The sequence below is a fragment of the Oryx dammah genome, unplaced genomic scaffold (genome assembly GCF_014754425.2).
Source record: "Oryx dammah isolate SB20612 unplaced genomic scaffold, SCBI_Odam_1.1 HiC_scaffold_23, whole genome shotgun sequence".
Lineage (NCBI taxonomy): Eukaryota > Metazoa > Chordata > Mammalia > Artiodactyla > Bovidae > Oryx > Oryx dammah.
In genome coordinates, this window is record NW_024070207.1 from 23,695,969 (window position 1) to 23,710,000 (window position 14,032).

A 14,032-nucleotide genomic window follows, 5' to 3' on the forward strand; every position below is an offset into this window, starting at 1 on the left:
TTGTTCATTTTTAAAAATTCTTTCTACATTTTTTTTCTGAGATCTGAGGATACCTGACAAGTTGTGCTAGTTCACGGCAAGAAAAATATACCAGTTTCAACCAATGGATTAGAGAGAAAATACTTCAAGGAGATTGTAGCAGTTTATTAAACACCAATAAAATCAAACAATTTAAAAAACTGGTTAGTCTCATTTCACTAATGTAAGTCAAATTACATGAAGAAAAGTAATTTTAAATGTAAAGAAATGAAAAAGAGAATTCAGCAGCAAAGTGCAATTATGTTCAATTATGTTTACTAACATCTGAAATATCCAGTTTGATAACTCCCGGATGTACCAGGTGGATTATCAAACACATTTTGAGGAAGAGTCTAAAGATCCAGAGCAAAATGCCTAAGACAAACTCATATCCGCCTTTATTTTTTTCTGGCAAACATAAATAGTTCATATTAGGGTAATCTTAGCTTAGACTTAGTATCAGTAATAATTACAAAAGGAAAAAAAATGACATAGTAACATAAACTCTTTTCTTTGAAACAGTTGGCAAGTTTGTATATCTTTCCAGAAAGGGTTGCCAAGAAAATTACAGAATTAGAAGGGTAGGCCTATTTGTATAAATCCCCTTTCCCAAGTATACCCATTTTTCAAAAGAACTAAAGAGAAGTCAGAAATTTACCAAATGAATGAGGGAAATTACAGATCAACTGAAAGCCATATAACTAAACTGATGATCAGTTAGTATTTATATTAACTTCAATATAAATATTCTTTAATATTCTTGTGAAAACCACTTTCCTTAGAGCAACACCATAAACCCCATACTGTCACACCACCCTTTCTTAAAAGGAGCTTATAAAAATGGCAGATTAAAAGCACTGGGAATTTGAGGCTCTTATTTATCCGTTTTAAAAATACATCATTTGATGTTGCAGCAGAAACAACATGCATTGTCTCACGGCCAAAAAAAATGCTCCCAGGACAGTGAAATTTAGCTGTCACCTTCATTCACAACTTGGTTTCTTCTGAGATGATTGCCAATTAGTGCACATTGTGTCAATGACAACACCTGGTCACACACCAAGTAAACAATTCTATCACTGTTAAATATAAGGAGATTAAAAAAAATGCAGACAAGGAAGCTAATATTTTTAAATGTAAAATGATGTCATAACTATAACTACTTAATGGATTATTTCATTTTTCTCAGTTTTCAAACTTCAACACTGGATATAGCCCATTTCCAGGAACACAGCCGCCAAGGTCGGCCTATGCTAGTTCACTGTATCTGCCTCCACGTCCAGCTTCTTCATTCAATTTTCTTCACGAGCTAATTAGAGCATGGAAGTGAGTAAATGAACCTCAGTATGGGAGCATGGGGAGAAGGCAGTAGGCTGGTGCTGTGTGAAACTGACTTCAGCAAACAGAAAAGTCATCCCTTTGACATGGTTTTTAAATTCTGCTTCTTAAGGGTACATACAGATATGTGATCTGCAGTAAGAAATTGTGGCTTCTTTAAAAAAAAAAAAAAAAGACAGGAACCCTCCCAACAGATTCAGTTTTAAACCCCTGAGTCTGTCAGTTCCAATTCAGTGGGTTTGGTAACCAGCTTAGGCTAATTGAGTGACTTTATCCCAAACTACTAGTCCTCTGACAACACTGAAACGCTGAACACTCCAGTTTGCAAGAGAAATGGAGCCAAGCATCAAGGTCCCTCCCACTGTCTCTCTCTACGGCCTGCTTGGCAGCGTGGGAAGAATCAGACGGAGGACCATGTGCTAGGATTAAATACAAACATACATACATCCATTCTCAGTGCTTGTGGTTCTTGGACTAAGTTACTGAACACTAGGAAAAAAACAAACTTGCAAGTTCTTTAGATGATGTTTACTAAAGGCTCGTTCCCATCACTCTCAGTACACCGTACAGTAGACTGGAAGCTTCCAAGAAAATCATTAGTGAACTGTGATTAATCCAAAGCAGCCTAGACTTTTTAGAGATGAAGACACTCAAAGCAGAGTTAAAAGCTTCGAGGAAGAGACGAGGGTGCTCCTGACTCGGGAGCCAGCAGCGAAGCCTCCCAAGTTAGAAGATTCGGAGGGAGGGATGGATCAGGAGGCACAAAGCAGAAACTGTGAGAAGGCAAGAGACAGCGGGGCCCGAGACGGGCAGAGAGACCCCAGACCGTCAAGGGCAGCGACAGCCCCGGAGGAGAAGATCTTAGAGGAGTAACAAAGAAGGAAAGGAAAACTAGGCACAGTGGTCCTCCAAGAACCCAGGCGACGGGCGGAGCCAGCGAGTCAGGGAGGGAGAGATGAGAGGTGCGGGCAGGAGGGCGTACCCCCACAAGTGAGAGAAAATGGGTTGTGGGGACGGAGGGAGGGCGTGTCAAGAGCGGAGGTAACCCCCTGTACGCCTGCAGGTCGCAACTCCTGACCGCGCGCCGCCTGGCCTCGCCGGGTCCCCGGGGCGCGAAGGCGGCCGATGGAGCCGCTGCCACTTCAGGACCCTGCCTCACCTTGTTTGCCGCGTCCCGGCGTCCCGCCGCCCGTCCGCCTGCTGCTGCGCTCCGAGGGCCGAAGAGCGAGTCGCGCGCAGCCGGGGCTCCGACCTGCGGCGAGGCAGCGGCCCCCAGTCCTCCGCACCCCCTTGCTCGCCCCGGTCACTTCGCCTCGCTCTCCCGTAGGCGGAGAGCACGGACCCTACCCCGAACGCCGCTCCGCTGATTTGAAACGCTCCGTCCCAGGGTTCCCCGGAATAGGAGCAGCGCTGCTGCGGCCGCAGCGGCGGAGCCTCCGCCTGACCTCATGGGGGCGGGGGGGGGCAGGGGGAAGGGGGGCGGGAGCCCAGTTGAGGAGGGGAGGGGGAGGGAGCGTGCGGGCGGGGGAAACATGGCGGCGGGGGCGGCCCCGGCGGCGCCTGCGCGGGAGGCGGGGGAGCTGGGGTAGGACCTAGAGTAGGGTCCGAGCGCAACTCCGCGGCCGCCCGCTGCGTGGCGAGGAGGGGCGTGAGGCGGGCTGGCCGCGCAGTGGCCCCCACGCCTCCGAAACCAGGACTCTCGGCTTAGAGCACACACGGCCCCTGGTGCCCAAGACAGAAGAGGTGAAAACTGTCAAATATCCGGGGACACGGCGCGCCCGCCAGGAGGAGCGCCCCCGCCCCGAGCCTCCTGCCCGCGCTTGTCGCGGCCCCTCGTGGTCGCAGAGGGCCCGGGCGCAAGGTGTCCCCGCAAGCCGCTTCACCTCGGTGGGGCGCGCACCTCAAAAGAAGCCTGACCTGGGATGTCACACAACTACTGTTCATCACTCTTCAGATGCGCTTCATCTTTTCCCCCCGCGGGAGGTACAGACGAATAAGAAAAAAGAACAAATACGACACTTTACCCAGCGTCTGCTCAGCACGAGCGCTGAATTATGAACGCACTGAACTCTTACAGCTACTCCACAAGGTCCACAGGTAGTGTTGTCTCCATTGCACAGCTGCCAAGACTGAGGTGTCAAATTATTACTTGCCCAAGGTTACATAATTGGTAAGGGGCAGAACAGGGCCCAGGGTCCCAAGCAGCGTGATTCCAGCGCCCAAGTTCTTAACCGCTGTGCCATGCTCTTTCCAAACTGGTGGAACTGCTTATTCTGAGTCACAATCTTGACTCTCCCCCCAGTTCTGCCAGCCAAGCCCCCAACAAAAACCCCAGTCAAGCCTGTTTTTCCCCCTTGCAGGTCTTCTATTCATTCTTTGCCTTCTTGACGGTTATACCCTGGGGCCACCTTCTTACACTTCTTCCTTTGCCTTTTCTTCTTATAATTCCAGACTCCTCCTCAGAAAAATAATGGGAGCGTGCTGTTAGCAACCAGTTCACTCAGTTTGTTTTTTAAGGAAAGTGATGGGGTGGGTGTGGGACGGTAGTTCTTTATGTTTTGTAACATTTCTCTTTGCCTACCAGTAAACTTGTCAGGTGTCTGAGAGCTCATGATTGCTGACTTGGTATTTCAAATTCCCTACACTGAAATTCTAGTAGTGCGTTTTAAGTAACTGAAATAATCAGTTACTCAAAAACTGGCAAGAACTGAAGCTATCACCACATTGTTAGACTTTACGAAACTGGTAAAAAGAAAGGGAGAACTCCAAATGCACGTGGAATTTAAATCATCTTTTACCTGCCTGTCAATGGATTCAACACAATGCATCTTTGTTAACAGGCATGGATGCATTCATTGGCTTCTCCACCATGCTTATTTAATAATTATCACTGTATACCTATGTTACACACAAAATGCCTGTTAGGTAGAAAGCAGCTGTTACGAGAGTTTACATTCTCATTGATGAGATGTGTTTAAAGCAATTGATTTCAGTGTGTATGAAAAATCTGGCACATTAAGTTAAAAATAAACAAGTGAATACAACTGAGTGAAATACATCCAAGATACTGCTTCATCCCGGCCATAAAAACGCTTAAGTGGGGTAGTTTTACAATACATTTTCAAACAGAAATAATGGGGAAATAGGGTAATCATGTGTGGCCATAGCCTCCCCAATTCACCCTATGAGAAAACTCTCCAGATACATAGCAAGGATGGGGGCATTTATAGAATCTGCATTTGAACAATCTGATAGGAATAAGATAGATTACAAATAGACTTAACTGATAGGAATTAGTTGTTGTTTGGGTTAGAATGCTTTGAATAGTTAATCTAGTGGACAGAGCACCCTGACTTGGAGTCAGAAGACATGAGATATGTTACGTTAACACCACCATTTCTCTTGAGTGTGTCTTCCTGAATTTAGAGTGGGGTAATGAAGATATTGGACTGATCTGCCTCATGGCATTGTTCCAGGTTTAAAAAAAAAGTCGTGAAAGTACCTTGTAAACTTGTAAAAATTATATATAAAATGTAAAACAATATTTTTCTTAAATCAGAATGATTAGCCACTAGAAGCTAGGAATGTAATTATGAAAGATGTTACAAGTTACCCTGTAGCCAAAAATGTCAAGAATTAGACAAAGAGTTTGTAATGAAATAGGACAAACTCTGAAGAAGGGGGAGATGTAACAGAGGTTCAAGAAATAAGAAAACAAGTCAAAATAATAACGGTGAAAAGAATGCTGAAAATGGTGATGGCTATTGTGTGCTGAGGGCTTCCCCTGTGGCTTAGCGGTAAAGAATCTGCCTGCAATGCAGGGGACAGGGTTCGATCCCTGGGTTGGGAAGATCTCCTAGAGGAGGACATGGCAACCCTCTCCAGTATTCTTACCTGGAGAATCTCTGGACAGAGGAGACTGGCAGGCTACAGTCCTTGGGGTTCCAAAGAGTCAGAGCACGCACACACACATTATGGGCTGAACTGTACCCTGCCCCCAAGTTCATATGTTGAATCTTAAGTATCTCAGAATGTAATGTTACTTGGAGATGAACTATTTAAATAGGTAATCAAATTAAGATGAGATCTTTAGGGTGGGCCCTAATCACTCATGACTGTTGTCCTTATGAGAGGAAATTAGGACACACACAGGCATACACATTGACCATGCAAGGACATAGTGGGAAGCCAGCCAAGGCAAGGCAGGCAAGGAAAGAAGCCTCAGAGGAAACCAAACCTGTTGACACCTCAGTCTCAGACACACAGGCTCTGTGAGAACTGTGAGAAAATAAATTTCTGCTTATTGTTGTTTAAGCCATCCAGTCTGTGATACTTTGTTGTGTCTACTGTAACAAAAAAAGCCCAATATAACAGTAAAAATTGAAATGGCAACTGGATATCCTCTGTATTAGTTAACTGTTAATTGCTGCATAACAAATTGCCACAAACCTGGTACTGGTCTCAAACTACACACATGTATTATCTCAGTTTCTGGGGGTCAGAAGTCCAAGCAGAGCAGAGCTGGGTGTGATGCTCAGAGTCTCACAAAGTTGAAATCAAGGTGTCAGCCAGGCTGCATTAACTTGTGGAGCTCAGAGTCTTCTTTACAGCTCATTCAGGTGATTGGATTCAGTTCCTCAGGGTGGTAGCACTGACACGCTGGGCATCTCCAGGCTCTAGAGTCTTCCCCTCTCCATAGTCAGCTTACAATAGGGCTATTCATTTCATCATGCTCAGCAGGAGAACTTCTCTCTGCTCCAGAAGAGACTTTAATTATGTCTTCAAAATCTCTTCACTGTTTTCATATAAAGTAACCTAATCATCACAGTGGGACTTCCCTGGTGGCCCTGCCAGTGCAGGAGGCACAGGAGACACAGGTTCAATCCCTGGGCTGGGAAGATCCCTGGAGAAGGGATCTTGAGGTAACTTGTATTCTTGCCTGGAGAAGCCCATGGACAGAGGAGCCTGACGGAGTACAATCCATGGGGTCACAAAGAGTTGGACACAACTTATCAACTAAACAGCAACACTTATCAGAGTGGTCACCAAGCACTCAAGGGGAAGGGAATATACAGGGTGTGTAAACCCGAGGGGAAGAATCTTGGAGGTTATCTTAGAATTCTGCCACCAGGTCCCCTAGCAGTTTGACAAGATAAATTTAATTATATATTTATAGAAATTCGACAAGACAGCATGCAGGCAGACATGGACACATGCATACACATGCGCGCACACGCCACCAAGCACCCAGCCACAGCTGAGGCCTAGTCCCTCAGGAAGCATTTGCCAGCTTGCTGTGTGCCTAACAGATGTGAAACTAAGGGGTTTCCAGTGCATTAACTCTGATTAGAGAACAAACTGAAAAGTATCAGGACACCTTTTTTAGCCTCTCTGCTCAATTTGCATTTCTTTAAAACACTCTTCTGGTCCATTATTGCATGGAAGTGTTATTTAAGGAGAGCCCACAGGGGGCCTGCTTAAGCCCCTGACTTACTCCAAAGAGTGAAATAAGAAACAGAATAAGGAAGAAGGTTTTTATTCCCCTGTGGCTCACAAAATGACCTAGACAAGTAGCCTAGTGGGGTAGGGTGTGTGTTTAAATATAGAAATAAATATGGACTTTCTAAGTTAAACAAACATGTTTCATCCCCTTAGAGGAGTGAGCTCTTAACTGGGCTTCAAGGAGAGATCGAGATTGAGCTTAAAGCCAGGAAAGGACCTAAAGAAGCTGTACAGATTTTCTAACATCAAGGATGACACTAGCCATAAACAACATGAACTCTATCTTGCATGCAGGACTCTGGGAAGACTCTAACCCTGCCCTCTTCTGTCAAAACAGAGCTGACTTCTCAACACAGCTTCTATGCATTTCATTCTTACAGGAGCTCAAGTTGGGAGGGTCAGAAATAAAAACTGTCCTGGGCACTTTGGAATCAAAGAGTTCTAAAAATAGAACTATAGGATGAGTGCATAGGATACCACTGAGCGTTCTGAAGCATGAGAGTAATAAGAAGCAATGTCTGTTTGAGAATCAGCATGACTTCTCTGAGTCAGGCAAAGGCAAATGCAGGGAGACTGGTAAGAAGAGATGCAGTAGGCAGACAAGTGACGATGCAGCTTAGAATAGGGTGGTAGCAGAAGAGACAAAAAAAAAAAGGCAGAGAGTGCAGAGATATATTTAAGAGGATGACCCAGCAACTAGGAAGACCCATTCAACTAGATGAAAGATGATGTCATTCACTATGCTGAGAAAGACTGAAGCAACCAGATTTGGCGGGGGGGAGGGGGAGTGGGGGACTGCATTGCGTAAGGAGGTCCATTTGAGACATGTTACCTTTGTTACTGAGATACTCAAGAGGAGAGATCAAGCAGGCAGGGATGTATGCACCAAAGGCTCAGAATAAATTCTGTGTGATGGAGAGGCTTCATTGGCACGCTTCTACAGAAAGTGGTGCTCAAGTGTTGTCTGTCTCCCCAGCGTGCTACAACACGATATACATAACATGGATGGATCTCAAAATAATTATTCTAAGTGAAAGATGCCACACAAAAGGGGGCACATACCATACGATTCAATTCATATAAAATTCTAAAAAATGAAAACAAACCTGGAGTGGTAGAAACCAGGTAAGTGAGTGCCTGGGGATGTGCACCTCATTTATCCATTCATTCAATAACTACTTATTGAACATTTCCCATATGAAAGGCCAATGCTAAATTCTATGACAGACACAAAGAAATATAAGATCTGTTCTTAAACTTTATAAAATCATTTTGAGGAGATATGTCAAAGTTCAAGTAACCACTATACCAAGCACGTGTGATGTGTCATATGTGTGACACAAGCAATGGAAATTCATACAATCACACTCTGTCATATCAGTAAATTGGAAATAAAATCCTAACATCAGATATTTGGTTAAATATATTATATGAATATATAACTGAATACTCCACACTTTCAAAAACAATACATGATTTTATCTATTGAAATGGAAAGATATGCATGATAGATTACAAAATGGTACTATGATACCCCCCCACAATAAATACACACATACACATGTATACACATACAGAGAAATAGTTAAGAAAACTATACAATAAGATACTAACTGTGATTACTCTTTCGGGTATGAGATTATGTAGGTTATATTCTTTTTTTCAATTTTATTTTACTTTTATTTATTTATTTATTTTGGCCACACCACACAGCTTGTGGGAATCTTAGTTCCCCCACCAGGGAGCTAACCTGGGCCCTCAGCACTGGAAGCCCAGAGTCCTAACCACTAGACTGCCAGGGAATTTCTGGGGGTTATTGTATTCTTTTACTTTTATGTACTTTCTGATTTTTCTATATTGAGACTAAAAAAAGGAAATAATGTGACTTTTTTTTCTAATAAATAGGAAAGTCTTTAGAAATTTTGATGCAGAGTCATGTTTTAGCCAAGTCATTTTAAAATTTTTTTACTGAGGTTTGACACGTAACATTACATTAGTTTTGAGTGTGCAACAAATGATTTGATATTTGCATACATTGTGAAATAATGACCACTACGTCTAGTTAACATCAATCACCATACATAGTTACCAAAAAATTTTTCTTGTGATGAGGACTTTAAGATCTACTCTCTTAGCAACTTTCATTTTTTTTCCTTTATTATTTATTTATTTATTTTAAATTTTACTTTACAATACAGTATTATTAACTATAGTCACCATGCTGTACATTATATCTCTGTGACTTATTTTATAACTGAAATTTTGTACCTTTTGACCCACTCTGTCCCCCTAAACCCCTCCAGGTATGTCATTTCTAGATGAGATTATATCTACTAGAGATATACAACTAGAGCAGTTAATTAGAATATATTTCTCAAAAGATGGTAGTTAAAACAATGGAAACAGTTAAGAAAACTCAGAGGAACCTAGACTCACGAAAGACTTAGTTATCACTTAAGACTTAGTTACAATTGGTGCATGCTCAGGTGTGTCTGACTCTTTGCGACCCCATAGACTGTAGCCCACCAGGCTCCTCCATCCATGGGATTCTCCAGGCAAGAATACTGGAGTGGGTAGCCATTCCCTTCTCCAGGAGATCTTCCTGACCCAGGGATTGAACCGTCTCTGCATCTCCTGCATTGCAGGCAGATTTTTAACCCACTGAGCCACCTGGGAAGCCCTTAGTTAACTAGAGGAGACACCAAAAGAACAATGGGGGAAAAAAGAGATCACTTCCAAGTGAGAAACAAGAAAACATCAGAATGAACAGAGATGTAGGTGTGCTAAGCATAACAGGAGTAAGTGCCTGTAGGACTTACAGTGACACGCTTTAAGTAGAAGTGTCCAAAGCAAGTGTAGAACTTTAAAACTGAAGAGCCTTTTTAAAAAACTGTACCATGATGTTACCGTATAAAATGTGTCATCTTTCTCAAATGCAAATCTAAATATATCATTTAGTGTCAAATTGCTTCTTCTTTGCACATTAGAACTCATAGAAATCAGGAGACCAGAGCTAGAAAGGAATGCAAAGACCATTTCATCTTGGCCCTTGATTTCACAGATGAGAAAATTGAGGCCCAGAGAATTAAACTGATTTGCCCAGGGTTATACAACCAGTGACTTAAATATAGTTACAATTTTTCAGCTGTCTGTGCTAAAGGGGAACACAGGAGCCTTGGTAAATGAATCCTTAGATGTTGCACTAATCTCACTTTGTCAACAGTTTTAAGGTTCCTCCTTTCACAGTCTTCCTTTTCCTGTAACTCAGCTTGGGCCTAATCTATGCCCCTTCTTTCCACCTTCCCGTCTCCTTTTCCCTAAACCTGTTTCTTTTGTGGGGACTGCTTCATTTTGCCAGGACTCTGCTCCTACGATCATCATCATAAGAATGCCCCCTTCTCTACATCCTAGCAAACAGCTTCTCCTTTGATCAGACTCAGAGCTAATGTCACTTTCCCTAGGAAGTATTTTCTGTCCACCTAGGGGACAATGCACACACCTCGGTGCAGTGGTGAAGAGCTAAGTTTGTCTGGGTTTGAATCCAAGTTCTGCCACTCACTGTGACCTTAGGCAAATGACTGAATCTCTTTTTACCCACCTGTATTTTGTAACACGGGGATCCTAATAATTCGTTATCTATTGGATTCTCGTGAAGGTTAAATAGGTTACTATACATGAAAGCACTTAGAACTATACCCGGTACACAGGAAGTGCTACAGAAGTCCTAGAAACTATAGGGACCTCCCTGGTGGTCCAGTGGTTAAGACTTCACCTTCCAGCATGGGGAGTGCAGGTTCGCTCCCTGGTTGAAGAGCTAGGATCCCACATGCCTCATGGCCAAAAAACCAAAACATAAGACAGAAACAATATGATAACATACTCAATAAAGAGTTTTTAAAAATGGTCCACAGGAAAAAAATCTTAAAAAAAAAAGTCTTAAATACTGACATTATCTCAAACCCACTCGTCTGACCAGAGCACCTGAAATACTCTCTGGTATTCTGTACATACCTGCCTCCCCCTACTAGACTATAAGCAGTTACTTGGCATGCACACACCGCCATAAGCAGTTAAGGGGTACACAAAATAATTAGCCGTGAAGTATGATGTCAAAACTACTCTTGAAAAGACTTCCATATCACTTCTTCCATGTCAGCAAGTGAGCTCCCTTAAATACTATGTCATTTGGGCAAGTCTTTTACATTCTCTGACTCTTCTCCAGCATGTAAATGGGATAGTAACACACTATTCAACATTTCACAAACTGTAATGAATAGCAAATTAATATTACTAAGGTAACAGGGTTTGCCTTCTTCATTCTTGAAGATAGTAAATGTGTTACTATAGGAACTTGTTTATAAGGAGGCTCACCTATTTTTTCAGGTTCAGTTCAGTTCAGTCACTCAGTCATGTCCGACTCTTTGTGACCCCATGAATCACAGCACACCAGGCCTCCCTGTCCATTACCTAGCTTTCTTCTAATGTAACATTACATTAGAAGATTTCAATGGCAAAGTAAGTAGCAGGAGCTCCTTGGGAACAATGGTCCCAGTTTCATAAACATGCTATTGTTGGGGTTGTCTGCCTCTTATCACTAGGTGAGACCTGCACAGCATCTGATCAAGTTTCTTTCTCCAGTCTTTCAGCCCAACGAAGTCTCCATTGCATCTGCAGTTGTTGATCAGTTTCTGTAACTGATTCTATCCAAAAGTCAAACCTTCCCTAACCAGCAGTGATGATGCCTCATGCCTACTAATAGCCACAGAACAACTTCAGACTAGCCTCAGCCTCCGCTAACACCCACAAAATAAAAAAGTCTAAAGTACGCATGTACACCTGTGGTGGATTCATGTCAATCTATGCCAAAACCAATACAGAATTGTAAAGTAAAAAATAAAAAAAAAAAAAAAAATTAAAAAAAAAAATAAATTTTGAAGTACTCGGATCCGTGACGGTCGGTAAAGTAGCACCAGCCAACAGAAATATAATGTGAGCCAAAAACATTAGCCACACATGCAATTTTAAATTTCCAAATAGCTACATTTTAAAAAGTAAAAGGAAACAGGTGAAATTAATTTAATAACATTTTATCTAAGTCAATGAAACCAAAATATTTTCAACAACTGATCATTACAAAAAAGAATTAATGAGATATTTTATATTACTCTTTTTTTGTCCTAAGCCTTTGAAATCCAGTGTGTATTTTATACTTACAACACATCTGAACTTGGACTGGCTATATTCTAACTACTCAATAGTCACATGTGGCTAGTGGCTACCGTATTGGACATGGTAAGTTTAGAGATCTGGTTTACTGACCTGAAATAACCTAAAATTATATACTTATATATACCAGAGAATTGTCTCCAGCAGCACTCCCCTTGCACAATACCCTACAAGTGTAAGAAATGACATAGAAGATGTAATTTTTATTATCTACACATTAAAGGTTTTGCTAAGTACTACTAATAAACTACAAAGGCATTATCTAGTAATATTATAGAATGGCAAACGTGATAGTACAGAAAAATATGAAAATTCTAAAGGATTCATTGCATATGGAAGACCAACTGTTACATTTCTGACCAGTCAGAAGAGAAATAGGGAGCAGGAATTACCCACTGAGTGTATCAAGTTTAGAACAGAAGACATTTTAAAAATAAAAGCAATGCTTTGTCTGAATTTTTGAGGATTTGGAATCACATGAATATTTTTAAAGAAAAACAACTGTATTACTTTCAAGTATATAGAGAAGTGCAAATTAGACTGGCAAAGAGTTGGTAGAAACTCGGATAGACCCGCTCTATTAATCAGGAAGACAGTCAGCCAACTAAGGGCCTCTAATACTTCCCACGTGCTATTTCCTCTGTCTAAGCACGCCATGCCCCAAGTCCTTTTCTCCCAAGCAACTTTTGCTAATCTCCAGATCTCAGATTAATGTTTTTCTCCAGACGACCTTTTCTCACATCTTAGACTAGAATGGATATTTCTGTAATATTCCCAAAGCACCCTGTACTCAGATAGTATCACCCCATTAACATAAACCATTATTTGCCTTTGTGCTAGAATGTAAGCCTCATGGAGGAATGAACTAGGTGTGTCTTGTTTGTTGGTGAACCTCAGTGTCTCAAAGCCTGGCACACTGGGAGCACACAGATATTGGTAAGTCATTAACTCAAATCACTAATAATTATGTTTTGTTATGGACAACTGTTGGGTTGGCGAAAAAGTTCATTCGGGGTTTTCTTGGACAACTTTTTGGACAGCCCAATGTATTAGCATACCAATTGCACGTAGAAGAAGGCATCAACAGTGTTTATTCCTTTAAGTACTTTATACTCTTCTAAGATAGTCATATTTATAATACTGATGTTCTTGGCAATGTTTTTATTTTTCCATGAAAAGTGAAAGTTGCTCAGTCGTGTCTGACTCTTTGCGACTCCATGGACTGTAGCCTGCCAGGCTCCTCTGTCCATGGAATTCTCCTGGCAGAATACTGGAGTGGGTAGTCGTTGCCTTCTCCAGGGGATCTTCCCAACCCAGGGATCAAACTGGGGTCTCCTGCATTGCAGGCAGATTCTTTACTAGCTCAGCTACCAGGGAAACCCCTATTTTTTTTTCCATGAAGAGGGCAAAATCTCAGTTTTGGTCTGCATATTCTCAATCAATGAAGTGCATATTAATGAAGCTATCCTGTATTATGATTAAATGATCCTTGGAACTTCACACCAGCCACTTCATCTCAGGGATTAAAGTTTTAGAATGTGATTTATCTACCTGACATAAATGATTTTAAGGTTTTCTCTCTTTTTAATTCAGGCCCTAAGGACTGGAAATACCTAATACAGTGAGTGAAACTCGCTTAGTCGTGTCTGACACTTTGCGACCCCATGGACTACAGTCCATGGAATTCTCTAGGCCAGAATACTGGAGTGGGTAGCCTTTTCCTTCTCCAACCTAACACAGAGTTTGGAATATAAACTCCACATTATATCCATATATATGTAGGGTTTATATCCAAACTCCACATATATATGTGAGGTTTATATCCAAACTCCATGTATAACATTCATGATATGGGAAACTGTATTTCACCTGAATTTTAACTTCACTGACATTCTTGGAAAAACTAATTTTTTAACAACTATTTCCCCACAGCATGAAATATGTACAG

General features: G+C 41.9%; 1 protein-coding gene across 2 annotated transcripts in view; it reads right to left on the bottom strand.

Annotated features, from left to right (window-relative positions):
• KLHL13 (kelch like family member 13) overlaps window positions 1-2,882 on the bottom strand; it is a 201,033-nt gene extending 198,151 nt beyond the window's left edge. The window contains exon 1 of one of the 2 annotated variants that reach the window (XM_040265128.1): window positions 2,516-2,882. The gene's annotated coding sequence lies outside the window, so the exon portion shown is untranslated. The remainder of the gene's footprint in view (window positions 1-2,515) is intronic. The other variant, XM_040265131.1, reaches the window with a different exon arrangement.
• Window positions 2,883-14,032: the final 11,150 nt, after the last annotated feature.